Below are 16,562 nucleotides of genomic sequence, written 5' to 3' on the forward strand. Positions count from 1 at the left end.
CAACCTTTCAGACATTTTAAATAAACAGTGTAATGTCAAGATGTTGTAAAAGGACCATCATGAAAAATAATTGCTACAGCTACAAAAGTTCTTCCTGATATTGATAGTTGAGTAGCTACAATTTTTTTATTAAAGTTTCCAATTTTCTTTTATCAGCTCTACAACGATGCAGCATTAAAATTAGATACTGTCCATATCTTTGTATAAATAATGTTGATGACATTTCTGATTTACATTGGCTACCCTCCATGTTTTGACTTGCTCCTCTAACTAGATTGTTAAAAGACACTGATTCACAGTCTGGTAAAGTCAAATATATAAATCTTTCAGTGTTTATGTTAATGCTACATGTAAACAAACAATTTTCACATTCATGTTGCCATTTATAAGAAAAAAGGTTTTCAATATCTATACCTTCATCTTCCAATACAACAAGCATATACATTAGAAATTCCAGACAATCTTGCTGAATATTCTGAATAAACTGAGAACAACCAGAACATATGTCCAAAACATTTCGAATATCAAAAACACTTCGTATTTTACTTTTATCACTATTACATTTCTCAAAAACAGAATACAACAACAAACAGAATCTTTCTTCCTGATTTTCAACAATTTGCTGTTGCAAACTTTCAAGAAAAAACCCAACATTAACAACTACATTAGCATAGCAGTTGACACCAGAACTATTTTCAAACTGATAACCAACATTCTCTTCAACACTGTCCATTTTCTTTTTGCTTGCAATCACAACTTCATCTTGTTTTTTTTCTTTCTCTACAGCTTCACTACAGATATTCTCAAATCTTCTTTTTCTGGAGAAGTGTGGCTCACCGGTTAGAGGAGGCAGACCCAGAAGCAGAGGTCAGCCCGGGACCAGGGTTCAATTCCCGATGCGGCAGGGTTTGGAGCCCAAATGTCCACGGACCTGATAATTCTCGCTTCGGTGCCTACTTGAATCAGGGGTTCACGCTCTGCAACTCTGGGCAATAGCTTGCTCAATCTCCACTACGGCCCCCGCGGCGGGATGCCTGGCTTTCACCTTGGGGGTGCCCAGCTGGGATATCCCACAGGGAAAAACCAGGACGGGTTCCCAAAGCAAGTGCCGAGATACCCTTTGTGGTGATACGTGCGCTATATAAGTACCTACATTACCATTTATTTTTTTCTACCTCCATAGGCTTTTCAAATACTGGATATTGACCTAAATTGGGTGCATATTCTCTTCTTAACCTATTATACTCTTTCACATAATTTGCATCTGCACTAATCTTTGTCTCATCAAAATCAATCTAGTACAATCCAGATAAAGTTCTCACTTGAGACAAAGCAACATATACCATACCCTCTTTAAACACGGTACTTCCAATTTTCACTAAAGCACTATCTACACTTAAACCTTGAGATTTATGAATGGTCACTGCAAACGCCAAAGAAATAGGAAACTGTTTTCTGCGAACATACAAATCTTTTACAAGCAAAAAACGAGCTGAACAATGACTAAATTGTTGTACTTCTGCAATTTCATCAAATTTGATTTTCAAAAATTCAATACCATCTCTATTTACATAATTAATGAAATCAACAATTTTACCCATTGTTCCATTTACCAAACCTTTTTCCACATTCAAATTACGTTGTAAAATTACCCTACAGTTTACACATGCATATCAATTCTTTTCTAAAGCAGCAGTTTTACTTATCGATTTCTCTAAAGAATACAATTTCCTCTTCAACTTTTTGGTCAAAATAATAGTGATTCCTTAATGTTCTATTTTATCAATAGCTTCCAATTTTATAATTTCTTAATTTTCCAACTTTTAAATATCTTCATTGAATATAGAACATTCATGCAGTGTTTGCATTAAGCATCTGCAATTCTCATATATATTTACTCAGGAACAATATTTTCGTTTGGAAACAAATTGGAAAGCAATCCTTTCTGTAAAGCTTCTTTGCCATGTTCAGTCGCTTTTCCATTTCTTATATCTTGAAGAATAGTTCCATAATCAGCATCATTTGCCTGTTGCATATTTGTAATAAGTTCCTTATACTCAAAATATGACCAAATGTTAACATTTCCAATGCTCCCCAAAGACTTTCCGGTATCTTCATGCGCTAGTGTTTAAACTGGTTTTAAACTGGTTGTCCTTTTACAGGAGTAAGTTGTAGTAGATCTCCAAAAACTATGACGTGTTTTCCTCCAAATAATACGTCACACTCTGTTTTAAGAATTTGCTGCATTCTTAAATGCACAAAGGCAAGCATTAAGTTTGATACCATGGTTACCTCATCAATAATGAGAAGTTTCATTTTCTTCAAGACTCTTGAAACTTCACAACAAGCTTCTCCAGATAGTTTGTGGTATTCCAATTTGTTTTCATGCTCTACTGGTATCAAAAAGAAACGGTGTTAACTAATTCCTTTAATATTTTGTGCTGCCAACCCAGTTGGAGCAGTGACAACACAAGACAAATGCGATTCAGTTGTTTTCTGTAGATAAGTTGTGATTACTTTAATTAAAAAACTTTTTCCTGTTCTAGCTTGTCCACTCACGTACATTCGGATAGGTTGAAATGATGAGCGAGAGCAGTCTTTCTTTTCATTAAGTAATCCATGGTCAATCTTTTCTCTCACTTGCTCATATATTTGTTTCTGCTCAACATTTAGTTGTTCTTCCAAGTTCCTTACATTTGTTACATCTTCTTGAGCTTGATACATTGCTGCTTCCACCTCTTCCATAGCAGTTGCTGCTTCATTTTGATCAATTGGTTCTCCTAGTGGATCCTGACTCAACGGAGCAGAAGTTTGACTGTCTTGAGAACTGTCTCTTGCAATCTCAGCTGCAATTGTTGCTTCTTGCTCAATTTCGTTGTTCACATAATTAGCAAAAACAGGACATTCTATGGTATCTTTACTTGCGTTAAACGAATCTTCATAGCTCTCAAAATCACCAAGTAATTCCAATTCTGAACGCCACGGCTTGAAAAGTTGCAAAAGAGCTAAATAGCAAAATTCCCTTTTGTCAGGAGTTTCGCAACTCAGTTTACGGTGATTAATCAAATGTCCTTTTCTTTGTTTCACCAAACATCCTTCAGAACCAATCACAGCATATATACCATTATTGATGTTTTCTGTAATATTCCGTTTAAAAATATAGTTTTGCAGCATTTCATAGAGACAAATGTTCTCAAGATGATGACTTCTATTTGGATAATATGTATATAACATATTTTTTTTCACAACAACTGTACTTTCCGGCTCTTTTTCAGCGAAATATTCAATTTCTTATACAGATTTAAGTATTCAATTTTGTGTTGCAGCAAGACCTAGACTCACCCAAATGATTCTTCAGGATTTGGAGTATAGACTTGCAGAATGCTTTCTCAAATTTGTTTTCTATTTGTTTCTTCTTCTTATAAAATGCTGTTTTTTTACATTTCTTCACTTCCTTGATCAAAGTCGACACAACTCTATTATAAAACATTCTTTTTCCAATTTCCTGAAATTGATTCTTCCTCCTTTTACTATACCCTGTTTTTTTTAAAAGATGATTTCCCATGGTTGTTCTCTGTTCTCTTGTTGTTCTTTTTAGTTTTAGATATACTATTTGTATTTTTGACATTGTCCACACTACTCCTAATGTTTGATAAATTCTTCAAAAAATCTTCGTTCTCTTACCAGGACTTTTTTTCTTTTTGTTCACACAATGTTGTTCAGGTAAATCTTGTGGATGACTTCTCTTTAAATAATAACCTTTATTATGTTGTTTCCTCTTTTCACTTTTTGAAGGCATGATGAATTTCTTTCAGTGTTGATTAATAGAATTCATTATAAAGAATATATATAACATTACAAAAATAAATATATGAAAAATACTATTTTATTACTAAATAAATACAATACAAAATCACCAAGTATAAAAAACAACTGTGTAACTGATAACAGAAGTGCATATACACTGCATAAATCGTTTAAGAACTACATCTGGAAGAATACCTTAATGAATTTATCTGAAGTTCAACTTTTCAGCAGTGAATGGATTAGTATATGCTACTAAATGCATCACTAGAACAGTACAAGGGGAAACAAATACTATAACAGCGGAACTGAAGGTATAAAAGACAAGTTTGCAGATGCATAGGAGACTGCGTGCATAGTGTATACAGGTTTGAAGCAGTCCATGGCCTAAGGCCTACTTCAATGCAAAGATTGCCTGACTGAATTTATAAGTGCAGTGAATGAATTACCACAGACTACTAAATTGCTCACTACAGTACTACAAGAACAGTCATAAAGTGTTTGGTGGAAGTATAAGCATACAGAGTGGAAGAATTGAAGATATAAAGCACAAGTGTACAGGCTAATAGAAGAATACATATAGACTAGATAGAGGTTTGAAACAGTCCATGGCATAAGGCCTACTACACTGCATCAGGACATGAGTAGTGACTAAATGATTACAGTTGTGTAAGGAGAGTACCTGACTACATTTATAAGTGCTTGAGTTTTAGTGCAGTCAAAAATTATCAAAGACTGCTAAATGGATCACTATAATACTGCAAGAACAGTCACAGAGTGTTTGATGGAAGTATAATGATACGGAATGGAGAATTGAAGATATGAAACACAAGAGTGCACATCGATACAAAAATGCATATATACTGGATAAGGGACTCAATCAGTTCATCTGCTAAGGCCTACTTCACTACATCAATACTTGAATACTGACTAAAAGATTACACTTCTGTAAGGAGAGTGCCTGACTGAATGTATAACTGCTTCAGTGTATAAGGACAGACTAGGAAAGAGGGAAGAATATGAAGAGAGAGGAGTGAGAATGAGGAAATAGAGAGGAGTATAAGGACACACGGGTGTGTATAAGGAGAGAGGGATGTGAATGAGGAAAGAGGGTGGAGTATCAGAAAATAGGGGGGAGTATGATGAGAAGATGGAGTATGAGGAAAAGGGGACACATGAGGAGAGAGGGTGGAGTAACAGGAAAGAGGGAGGAGTATGAGGACAGGGGTGAGCATGAGGAGAAAGAGAGGAGAATAAAGAGACATGGGGAATATCAGGACAGAAGGGGAGTATAAGGAGAGAGAAGGGGAGTGTGGGGAGAGACAGAAGAGTTTGTGGAAAGAGGGGCAAGTATGAGGACAAAGGGGAAGTAGAAGCACAGATGAGTGTGTATGAGGAGAAAGCACACAGTATGAGGAGAGAGGGAGGAGAATGAGAAGAAAAGAGAAATATAAGGAAAGAGACGGTGTATGAGGAGAGGAGAATATGAGGAGAAGGGGGAGTATGAGGAGAGAGGGAAGAGTAAGATGACAGAAGGGGAAGTATAAAAAGAGCAGGGAGTATGATTAGAGATAAGGGTCTATCAGTAGAGAGGAAGGAGTATAAGGACAGAAAGGGGAAGTGTGAGAAGAGTGGGTTAGTATGAGGAGAGAGAGGAGGAGTATGAAGACAGAGGGGTTAGTATGTATAAAGAGGAACATGTATGAGGAGAAAAGAAGAGTATAAGAAGATAGGGGTGTGTAGAAGCAGAGAGGGGAGAGTATGAAAAGAGAGGAGCGAGAATGTGGAGAAAAGAGGAGTATAACAAGAGAGGGTGTATGAGGACAGAGGGACTACTATGTGAAGAGTGTGAGTAGTATGAGGAAATAGGGGAGTATGAGGAGTGAAGGGGGTATGAGGAGAGAGGGAATAATATGACAAGAGGGGGAAATATGAGGAGGGGGAGAGTATGAAGAAACGGGGAGTATAAGGGGAGAGAGTGAGTATAAGGAGAGGGGAGAGTATAAGAAGAGAGGGGGGATTATGAGGAGAAAGGTGGGAGTATGAAGAGAGACGGGGGTGTAAGGAGAGAGGGGGGAGTATGAGACAAGGGAAAATATGAAGAGAGGGGAAGTATAAGGAGACACTGCAGTATGAGGGGAGAAGGGAAGTATGACGTGAGTATAGAGTATGAACAGAGAAGGGGGAGTATGAGGAGAGAGGTGGGAGTATGAGGAGAGAAGGGAGAGTATAAGAAGAGAGAGAGAGAGTGTGAGGAGAGAGGGGCAGTATGACAAGAGAGAGAAGGAGTATGAAGAGAGAAGGGGTGAATATGTGGAAAGAGGCGCAAGTATAAGGACAAAAAAGGAGTATAAGGAAAGAGGGGTGTGTATAAGGAGAGAGAGGAGAGTATCAGAATAGAGGAGAGAGAAAGTAGGGAAAAGGGGAGCATAAGGAGAAAAGGGGCATATAAGGACAGAGGGTACAGTATGAGGACAAAGGGAGGAGTATAAACAGATGGGGGTTATGAAGAGTGAAAGGGGTATGAGGAGAGCGGGGGGATTATGACGAGAGGAGGAAATATAAGGAGAGGGGGAGTATGAGGAGACGGAGAGTATGAGAAGAGTGGTACAGAGTGTATGCAGGGAGAGAGGGAGGAGTAAGAGGAGAGAGCAGGGAGTATGAAGAGAAAGGGGAAGTATGAAGAGAGAGGGGGAAAATGAGGGGAGAGGAGGAACATGAGGAAAGACAGGGGAGTATGAATACAGAGAGAGGGAGTATGAGGACAGAGGGCAATATAAGGACAAGGGATAGTATGAGAAGAGAGGGGGGAGAATGTGGAGAAAAGGGGAGTATAAGAAGAGAGAGGGTGTATTAGGAGACAAAGGGTACTATGAGGAGACAGGAAGAAGTATGAGGAGATGGAGGATTATGAGGAGTGAAGGAGGTATGAGGAAAGAGGTGGTAGTATGAGGAGAGAAGAAAGAGTATGAGGGTACAGAAAAGACGTGTGAGGAGAGAGGGAAAGTATAAGGAGAAAGGGGTGAGTATGAGGAGAGAGGGGTGTGCATGAGAAAAGAGGGGAAGTATGAGGAGAGAGGGGGAACAATATGGAAAAAGGGATGAATATAATTCCTTAATGTACACAGACGCACTGTGTGATAGTAGACAAAAAAATATTACACCATACATTTTACCAAAATCCATTTACTACTCTAAAATGGTTAGGTGGCTGCGCACAGTCTATGTATATAACTACTACATTTCAGTGAACAACCCTGATTAATTTTGCAAATACATATGCAATTTACTACATTATTTTTGACAACATTACATCAAAAAAAGTGACACAATAGAACAACAAAGATGCGCAAGGGGCTTGTAAATCTGCCTCAGAATGTATGCAGGACAGAGGGAGGAGTAAGAGGAGAGAGAAGGGAGTATGAAGAGAAAGAGGAAGTATGAAGAGAGAGGGGGGAAAATGAGGAGAGAGGAGGAATATGAGGAGAGACAGGAGAATATGAACACAAAGAAGGGGAGTATGAGGACAGAGGAGAATATAAGAAAAAGGGGGTAGTATGAAGAGAGAGGAAAGAGTAAGAGGAGAGAGGGGGCAGTATGACAAGAGAGGGTGGAGAATATGGAAATAGGGGCAAATATAATTCCTCAATGTACACAGACTCACAGTGTAATGTTAGACAAAAAATATGGGACCTTGCATTTTACTAAAACACATGTACTACTCTAAAACGGTGAAGTGACTGCACACATTCCAAGTATATAACTACTACATTTCAGTGGACAACACTGACTCATTTTGCAAATACATATGCAATTTACTGCATTATTTATACCAACATTACATCAAAAAAGTTGCACAATACAACAACAAAAAGGCCCAAGGGGCTTGTAAATCTGCCCAAAGGTGTATGCGGCAGTGTGTGTATACTGACTGTAACATTGTAGATTTAGAACACAAACCTAATTCTAAACAAGAAACACTATTAACTACTCTACAACTGAAAAAGTGACTGCACACATTCTACATTTTTTAGTACTGCACTTTATTTAAAAAAGGTGACTCACTAAACACAGTAACTTACCAAATGATTTTATCACAATAGTTATCCAAATGCAGACAAACTCAGAATATGATTCTACACTCTTTACAAGAATAAACACATTACTCTTACTCAAACAAAATGTACCACATACATTCCCTTGCAAGTTATAAACTCACCTTTCAATTTGATTTGTAGATTAAGAAGAATGCCACTCACACAGTAGATATTCTTACAAAAAAGTTGCACAGTATATTTTAAGTCTCAGTTTATATTTTATCTTTTTGGGTACTATTTCATAATTTTCATATTAAAAAGAATAATGTCTCAAACAATTTTAACTTTTAAAATTTAAATTTATTGTTCTGATTTTTCAAAATCTAAGAGAATTTGTAACATTAAATCATCATGAATGTCCTCCTTTTCATTCCAAGAATCACATTCACATTCTTCAGCACATTTTAATAATTCTTGGTCTTCTGATTCATCCATAAAGTCTAGTTCTTCTTTTTCTTGGTTTGGATTGCTTTCAATCTTAATTTCAAATGAAATTGTATTTCCTTTTTGCCGTGCTTCCATTTTCTTGCTGTAAATTGCATAAAAATAAATATATCAGTGGAGATAGGGCACAGTTGGGTTTAAGTTCAGACAGGTGCTTGTGAGTTTTTAACAGTGAAGTAATCTTTGGGCAGTGCATGGTTTCAGGCAGGAAGTAGAACTATTAAAAAGTGCCTGTGATGTCATAATTATACCACAGAAGCCTAACTCAAACAATAATTTAAATAATTAAGTCTTTCTCAATGACTAACTCTTATAGAGGGACAGTATGTAACTATCTAACGTTTTCCTTATTTAATTTAAAGTGCATAACATAGTTCTCCTTTCAAATTTTTTAAATTATATCTTACCTTTGAAAAAGAAGTTAAAGTTGACTGTGAAAATGCTCTTGAAATGTACTTCAGGAAGTAGTAGTCAAAATGGCTGTGTTTCTCTCTCTTTCTTTATATATATTCAGGTACATAACCAATCAAATGTCTTGAAATAATAGTAGAAAATGAAAGTAACAGTTTAATTGGTTGTCAATTCTAACACTTCATATGTGTTTCTGTCATGTAATTTACCTCAGGATATTTAGTCAGGCCTACAGCATAATTTTCTCAATGGAATTCCATCAAATTTGGGTAAATGGTAGGGACTGCTATGTAGTAGGGCCTATTCTATATTTGATGAAAGTGTCTCCAATGGTTTTTCTGTAAATTACTTTCCCACCTTTTTTTAGCGAGCGCTCACCGGTGCGCGCCCCGGTACGCGTACCGTCAGCGTTACGGGAGTCCTCCATTTTGTGTGTCGGTACAATTGAGACACAAGATGGAGGGGAAACAATGTTCGGAATGGGTAGAAGGGGGCACGGTAGACACTTTCTGAACCTCTAGGTTTTCTGAGGGGGGCTTAGGACGCTCATATAGGCCAAAATCGCGCAGGGAGCACCCGGTACGCGCACCGCTAAGCGAACCGGGGAGATTACTTTGGTGAAAAATAGTGAAAAAAGTTAGAAAAAGATAAACGTTTTGAATGATCAGAGGTAGGGTAGCTCAGAAAAGAGCTATTGGGTTCTATGGCTGATTTAGGTACCTACAAGTAGGTTTCAATGCACAGTTTAAAATTCAGGAGGAATATTCTATTCCCCTCATCTGAGAAGTGCACACCATCTCCTCTGTAGATGTCTTGCATGTTGTAACACAAGTTATTGTTGTATATTCAACCCATTCTAAAGTCTCTCATGTAAGCAGAAACAGATTTATTCACATGTTTCCGTGCTTTCTCAAATTGTGGACAAAATTGATTGGAACAGTTCCATTTCTGTCTTTGGCATATATTGGAATATACTAAGGCAGTTTGTGGAAAAAGTGTCATCAATTGATGAAAGGTTTCCGTTAAAAGCTTTTCCAGACCAACCCCAGTCATAGTCCCAAAATCATTTCCACCACAGTGCACTATTAAGAGGTCAGGGTTTGGCAGATGCATAAAAAAACTATAATAAAAACATATAAAATATATTTTTGCATGAAAATAAGAATACATTTTACAGCTTTTGATATTTGCTATTAAAAAACCATTGAAATTCACTAAAAAAACCATAGGTTATAGACCATATATAGTTAGGAATTAGCATTTACAAAACCTTAAAAATTCACTGAAAAAAACTATAGTTATAGACCATATATAGTTAGGGATTAGCATTTACAAAACCTTATTTTACTCGCACGAAACCATTGAAATTCGCATATATAGTTAGTTGCATTAACTATATATCGCGCACCCGCAATCCACTGCTGATGATGTCACATATTACATCATTCATGACATGGTCAGTGACATCACTGATGACATCACTGATGACATCTCAAATGACATCACTGATGACATCACTGATGACATCTCATTTGACATCACTGATGACATCACTGATTACATCATTCATGTGATAATACGATGCACCTCCTCACACTCTAATATAAACTTTAATACATCCAGTGTTAAATACAGACTACCATTCTTGAAACCATTGACACATCAATACCAGTTACTACATAGGCACTCACTGATTCCTAGGTCTACACACACATCCACTCATTCACCCATACAATCACTCATACATACAGTCACTCATCAATGCAACACTATCATATGCACTCATACACCTATGCAGACACTCACACACTGCCACTCCTCCATGGAATTACTCACACACCTAGTCAGTCAAGTCAAACAATCACACTTCCATTTCCTCATCTATATAGTTATACACACAACACCTTACTTATTCAAACATATACTAACACATACTTACTCTCTTATACAATCACTTATACAATCACTGATACAAGTACACATTGATCTGCACAGGGTCACACACCTCCCAGCCAGCCACACACACACTCAGTCTCCCATACAAATACTTGGGCAATCAAACAATAACCCATATAGCCACTCATATAGCTACTGATCAACACATGCAGCAGCTTACACAACAACAGACATACTGATGCACACATTCACACAGTTTAGTCACTAACCTATGCATTCAGTAAGACACAGTCATTTAATCACTCACTCATATAGTCAGTCACGCACCTACTAAATCCTTCATCCAGACACTTATACATGCACTCATTCTTCAATATGTAAAACATATTTAAACTTTCCAGAAAAACAGTCACTGGGTGATGTCATCAGTGATGTCATTTGAGATGTCATCAGTGATGTCATTTGAGATGTCATCAGTGATGTCATCAGTGATGTCACTGACCATGTCATGAATGATGTAATATGTGACATCATCAGCAGTGGATTGCGGGTGCGCGATATATAGTTAGTGGAACTAACTATATATTCGAATTTCAATGGTTTTGTGCAAGTAAAATAAGGTTTTGTAAATGCTAATCCCTAACTATATATGGTCTATAACCTATGTTTTTTTCAGTGAATATATATATATATATATTTTACCTACTGGCGGTCGGTAGGTAGTTATAGTTAGGACCCAGTTTCCATAGGAAATCCGCAACATTCTATTTGGAATAACTTTGGTGCCGGTCGACAAATACATGCGAAATTCTCCAATGGCCTGCTCCGCTCCGCTTCTTCCCTGAAAGTTTCGGGGTGATTCGTGAAGCGGGATCTGAGAAAAAAGGGGGGTCCCAAAATGTGTTTTCCCCATGCAATTTTCCATAGGGACCTTTAAGTGAGGCTACAGCCCGAACTGCTGAATGGAATTACACCAAATTTGGCAAAAAGGTAGAGTTCGGTTCGCAGATTACGCTTTTTGTTAAATAGTGTAAATACGTTTAGTAGTTCCTGAGAGAATCAAAAGTAAAATCATAGATATATCTATAGACGAAATACCGTACACGTACGGTAAGCGTACCGTGAAGCACGAGCTGCATGCTCATTGGCGGTCAACTGTCTGTCAAACTCCAAACCAGTAAGTGTTGGCAGCCATCATGTGCCTCGGTAGAACCGAGGCACAAGAAAGCAGTTGAAGAACCGCAAAGAACATGCGAAGGGGGCACAGTAGAAACACCCTAACCCCATAGGCCTGCTCAGGGGGTCCCAAAACCTTTTTTTTAAAAATCGCGCTATACGCAGCATACGACGTGAAAAATGAAAAACAACGAAGTCCGCTTTTTTTTTAATTAGACCCCGGGGGGCCAAATCCCGGGGGCAATGTTTTTATTTATAATGGGGGGCCCAGAGGGGCCCCCCAGCCCCAGGGACCGCCACCCCGGGGTTTTAACTATCTGTATGCGGGGGGCTCACGGTCCCCAAGCTGCCCCGGGGACCATCACCCCCCCGGGCTTCTTTTTTTTAAAACACCTTTGTGGAGCTCTCAAGCCCCCCCCACACGCCCCGAGGACCGCCACCTCCCCAGGGCTCTAATATTTAAAATACGGGGGTTTGTGACCGACCCCCTAGCCCCGGGAACCACCAACCCTGGGGCTTTTTTAATGTTGGAGGGGGGCCACGTGGCTCCCCACCTGGAGCCTTGTGGTAGCCCTAGGGACCGCCACCCCCAGGACCGGCTCCTGCAGTGTCCCGGGGTGCCTACCCCCGGGACAATGCTGTTTGCTATGGTAGGGCAGGAGCCTCACGGCTCCCACCCTTCCACAGCAAACTGCTTTCCTATTTGAAATAGAGAGCAGATTATCCTGCTCTCTCTTTCAAGTAGGAATGGAGATTGCTTTTCGTTAGGGAGAGCCGCATGTAAGCTGCTCTCTCTGACCAAAAGCAATGCCGGCTCCCAAAGGACGGATTGGGGCTCCCCCCACGGACCCCAACGTTGTATTTCAACTCCGGGGGATGGGGTCCCCGGGGATAGTAAAAATTACTGATAGAGGCTATTCTTTTTTTTACAGTAGATTTACCGTACGCGTACCATGCATGTACGTACGACGTACGGTGCCAAGTGTGTAAGTCGTTCCGTAAGCTTACCTAAGCAAGAAAAAGAACAATATTTTTCAGATATTTATGAAGTGTATGTGTTTAGATGTTGGGTGACTCTAAAAAGAGCCCTTGTGTTTATTGGGAGATTTTAGTATCTACACAAGTAAGTACCGATGCAGAGTCTAAAGTTCATGAGGAAGACTCCGTTCCCTTCATCTGTAAAAAGTACACCATCTCTCCAATAGATGCCTTGCATATTGAAACGCAGATTGTTGTTGTAAATGCACCCCATTCTATAGTCTCTGAGAAAAGCAGAAACAGATTTATTCACATGTTTCCTAGCTTTCTTAATCTGCGGACAAAATTGATTGGACCAGTTCCAATTCTACCTTTGGCATATATTAGAATAGACAAAGGTAGTATGGGGGATAAGTAATATCAGTTATGTAAAGGTGTCCTTCATAAACATTTCCAGACCAACCCCAGTCAAAGTGCCTAGGTCATTGCCACCACAGTGCACAATTATGAGGTCAGGGTGTTGGAGATGCAAAAAGGATTTTACCAATGGTTTCAATTGGTGCCACTTTAATCCTCTCTCTCAAATCCATTTTATGTCTACATTTGATAAACCTAGGTCTTTGTGAATTCCTTTCTCTCCTGCGTACCTTTGACTCCAGAAAGTATAGCTGGGTCCACAATCCACACCCTAAGCATCTTGAAGAGAGGTCTGGATGCACTTAGATGGTCTCTGTAAATGAAATGGCAGTTTGAAAAACAAATATTCTAAAATGGTGGATAAGTGGAGTTTTGAAAAAAGCAAAGAAGCGATTGGTTGTTTGAAAACTTTTTACATAGAAAACTAGGGTGCAATTTTTTGTCTTTCAAAAGCCTGTTATTTATTGGTTAGGAAAAAGTGATAGAAAAGAACATTACTTAAGATAAGCTGGTATATTGACAAGTCAAGCACACTTGCTGTTTTGATTTGCAAATATGTATGCTGAACTTTTCACCTGTGTGCTTAGTTAGGTGTTCCCTGAAGTGTTTCTATGGTAACTGGCAGAATGCGGAATGGGGGTAGGGTTTAAAGTTTTGTCAGCTGGGAAGGGTTCAAAAGTTCAAGTAAAAGAAATGTGTGTTTCGTTTTGATTTATTGTGGGAATAAATGTGATTCGTTATTTATTTGCATATGTGTATAGATTGAGTGTGTAGATTGTCAGGAAAAGTCTTCTATTTGCTCTAGGACTTCCTGACCCCCTAGGGCTGCTTAGGGAGTTTCAGAGTGATCCCCAAGGTCAAAACCTTTTTTTTAAATCACTGAATGCGCGTATGGTCCGTGTAAAAGAAAAGAAGAACCCAAGTCCGCATTATTGTTACTTAGCTCCCGGGTGGGCCAAATCCCGGGGGCATTTTTTTATTTATAATGGGGGGCCCAGAGGAGGCCCCCAGCCCCGGGGACCACCACCCCGAGGCTTTAACTATATGTATGTGGGGGGGCTCAAGGCCCCCCTGCAGCCCCGGGGAACGTCACCCCGTGGGGCTTCTCTTTTATTTATTTATTTTTTTTAAAACCACCTGTGTGGGGGGATTAAGCCCCCCCTGCAATGCCGGCTCTCGAAGAACTCGGGGAGCCTGCTGGGACCGTGGGGGCATTGGGAGCCCCCCCCATGGTCCCAAATGTTGTATTTTAGCCCCAGGGGATGGGGTCCCCGGGGATTATAAATATTAGTGCAGTGCTAGAGGCTATTTTTTTTAACAGTAGATTTATCATACACGTACCATGCATGTACGGACGACATACGGTGCGAAGTGTCTAAGTCGTCCCGTAAGCATACCTAAGCAAGAAAAATCAATTAAAAAAATATATTTTATAGATATGTATCAAGCTTATGTGTTTGGATGTTGGTTGGTTCTAATAAGAGTTTTTCTCTTCATTGGTACTTATAAGTATGTACCTATGCAGAGACGAAACTTGTATAGGAAGAGTGTTTTACAGTGTGTTGAACTTTTGACCTCTGTGGACAGTTGAATTTTGCATTATCTTTTGGGGGTAGGGTACAAAGTTATGTCAGTTGGAAAGGGTTCAAATGTGCAACCAATAGAAATGTGTGTTTTGTTTTGAATTAATGTGTGAAGGAATTTGATTTGTTATTAACGTGTATATATGTGTAAATTGAGACGGAAAATGTGCACTTTTTGGGTTCTGCTGCAAACACTGAAGTAGAGAGATTCTGTATAAGAATATCTGCTGTGTGAGTGGTATTCTTCTTAATCTACAAATCAATTTGAAAGGTGAGTTTATAACTTGTAAGGGAATGTATGTGGTACATTTTGTTTTTTAGTAAGAGTAATGTGTTTATTCTTCTAAAGAGTGTAGAATCATATTCTGAGTTTGTCTGCATTTGGATAACTATTGTGATAAAATCATTTGGTAAGTTACTGTGTTTAGTGAGTCACCTTTCTGCAATAAAGTGCAGTACTAAAAAATGTAGAATGTGTGCAGTCACTTTTTCAGTTGTAGAGTAGTTGATAGTGTTGCTTGTTTAGAATTAGGTTTGTGTTCTAAATCTACAATGTTACAGTCAGTATACATACACTGCTGCATACACTTTTGGGCAGATTTACATGCCCCTTGTGCCTTTTTGTTGTTGTATTGTGCAACTTTTTTGATGTAATGTTGGCATGAATAATGCAGTAAATTGCATATGTATTTGCAAAATGAGTCAGAGTTGTCCACTGAAATGTAGTAGTTATATACATGGAATGTGTGCAGTCACTTCACCGTTTTAGAGTAGTAAATGTGTTTTAGTAAAATGCATGGTCTCATATTTTTTGTCTAATATTACACTGTGAGTCTGTGTACATTAAGGAATTATACTTGCCCCTATTTCCATATTCTCCACCCTCTCTTGTCATACTGCCCCCTCTCTCCTCTTACACTTCCCTCTCTCTTCATACTACCCCCTTTTTCTTATATTCGCCTCTGTCCTCATACTCCCCTTCTTTGTGTTCATATTCCTGTCTCTCCTCATATTCCTCCTCTCTCCTCATTTCCCCCCCTCTCTCTTCATACTTCCTCTTTCTCTTCATACTCCCTGCTCTCACCTCTTACTCCTCCCTCTCTCCCTGTATACTCTCTGGGGCAGATTTACAAGCCCCTTGTGAGTCTTTGTTGTTCTATTGTGTCACTTTTTTTGATGTAATGTTGGCAGAAATAAAGTAGTAAATTGCATATGTATTTGCAAAATGAGTCAGGGTTGTTCACTGAAATGTCGTAGTTATATACATGGAATGTGTGCAGTCACTTAACCGTTTTACAGTAGTAAATGTGTTTTGGTAAAATGCTTGGTCTCATATTTTTTTGTCAAGAATCACACTGTGTGTCTGTGTACATTGACCCTTTCGCTGCGGCGGCTATTCTGCCACAGCGCTAACGGTCGTGGGGGGGGCGCGCGGGTGAGCTCTGCGGGTGACAGAACCATTCCGTCACGGCTCGCGGGTGAGCTGTGCTCATGACGGAACGGTTCCGTCACGGCCCCGCCCGCTCAATTAAATGCACCGCGAAGGCGCAAAATCAGAGCTGCGCAGGTGCGGCGGCCGGGCCGTGACGGAACCGTTCCGTCATGGGCACAGCTCACCCGCGAGCCGTGACGGAACTGCTCCGTCAATAGCCTCGAAGAGGTTAAGGAATTATATTCTCCCCTTTTTCCATATTCTTCCCCCTCTCACCTCATACTCCCCCCTCTCTTCTCATACAGACCCCTCTCTCCTTATACT

This window comes from Lissotriton vulgaris, chromosome 9, assembly GCF_964263255.1.
Source record: "Lissotriton vulgaris chromosome 9, aLisVul1.2, whole genome shotgun sequence".
Taxonomy (NCBI): Eukaryota; Metazoa; Chordata; class Amphibia; order Caudata; family Salamandridae; genus Lissotriton; species Lissotriton vulgaris.